Genomic DNA, 1,502 nt, shown 5'->3' with positions numbered 1-1,502 from the left:
AAGAGGAGAAGTTACTCAATTTGACGTCGAGAGGGCAAAGTCACTTTCAGACCTGTCCCGATGCCTTAGAGACCATGAAGCTGCAGGAAGGGGTCCAGGGTTTATTATTGGAATTTACTTTAAAGAATGAGATTTAAAACACAGGTTACAGAACACACTTGACAGAAAGCAGGTCGTTTGCTTATGAATACGTCTGTAAGATAGGCAGGACAGTGGTGCAAGTGTTTAAGTGACTGAACCTGAGTGAGTCATGGCCACTTCGGAGTAAAACCAAGACTCTTAAAAATCTCATCTCCTACAGAGTGCAGCATAGGGACTATAGTCAATAACATGGTAATTATTATGTATAGAGCCAGGGGGGAGTGGTCCAGCGGGGGGGTACTAGGGAGGAAAAAGAAAAGAAAGTGAGAATCTCTCTCATGTGAATTCGTAGCTACTTTCGCTTTTTCCTATATAGCACCACAAGTTTTACGGATATATTTATTTATATGGCTGTACTTGTGATCTCTTGTCTCTTTCCGTAGACGATTTACATATTAGATCTGTACAGTCAGGAATTGTCTGTTTTGTTCACCGTTGTGTGTTGACAAGCGCAGTGCCTATTCCTGTGCTCAGCAAACGGTTGTGGCAAAGTGTGCCATACAGTGCTCTCACCGGGCACTCGTCTGTTCTCTCTCTCTTCTTTAATTGAGGTAGCATCGATTCATAACGTTATAGAAGTTTCAGATATACAGCATTGCAATGCGACATGTGCATGCACTACAGCAAACTCACCACCAGAGGTCGCTTCCCTCTGCCATCATACAGTTGACCCCATTTACCCATTCTGCCCTCCCGCTACCTCCTTCCCCTCTGAGAACCACCCATCTTTTGTCTGCAACCTTGAGTTTTGTTTTGTGTGTTCATTTTTTTTTAACATATTCCACCTATGAATGAAATCGTATGGTATTTGTCTTTCTCCGTCTGACCTGTTTCATTTGCGTTATACCCTCAAGTTATATAGGGTGTGTGTATGTATGTGGGATATATTTCTTGTGATTATAATATAAGGCTTAAGAAGTGACCTGGGAAAGGATAATCTTGCAAAGACTCGCTCAGAAGACAGGCCACTCTCCTGCCCAAAACAAACAAACAAATAAACAAACAAAACCCAACAAACATACCAGAGAAATCCAGAGGGGAAAAATCATGGAACCCACAAAATAGTACCACCTCCTGGCAAATTGGCAAGGATCAGCGAGCAGACTTCCAGGAAGAACAATGCGGAAACGCATGCAGCTGATGATAAAGTGTGACAAAGATCCTGGAAATGGGCCCACGGTACCATCTGAGCGGCAGGAATGCCTGCTTCGCTTCATACCAAGGAAGCTAAGGGATCTCTATGAAGTCTGTGAGCGTAGAGATGAGGCTTTCCTGTTCATCGTCCATCACTGCTTCCCAGAGCCCAGAGACCACTCCACTACCACCGATTACAATTTATTCTTTCTCTCCATCCACCCATC

Source organism: Pteropus vampyrus, unplaced genomic scaffold (assembly GCF_000151845.1).
Source record: "Pteropus vampyrus isolate Shadow unplaced genomic scaffold, Pvam_2.0 Scaffold771, whole genome shotgun sequence".
NCBI classification, from domain to species: domain Eukaryota; kingdom Metazoa; phylum Chordata; class Mammalia; order Chiroptera; family Pteropodidae; genus Pteropus; species Pteropus vampyrus.
Note: the sequence above shows the minus strand (reverse complement) of the source record.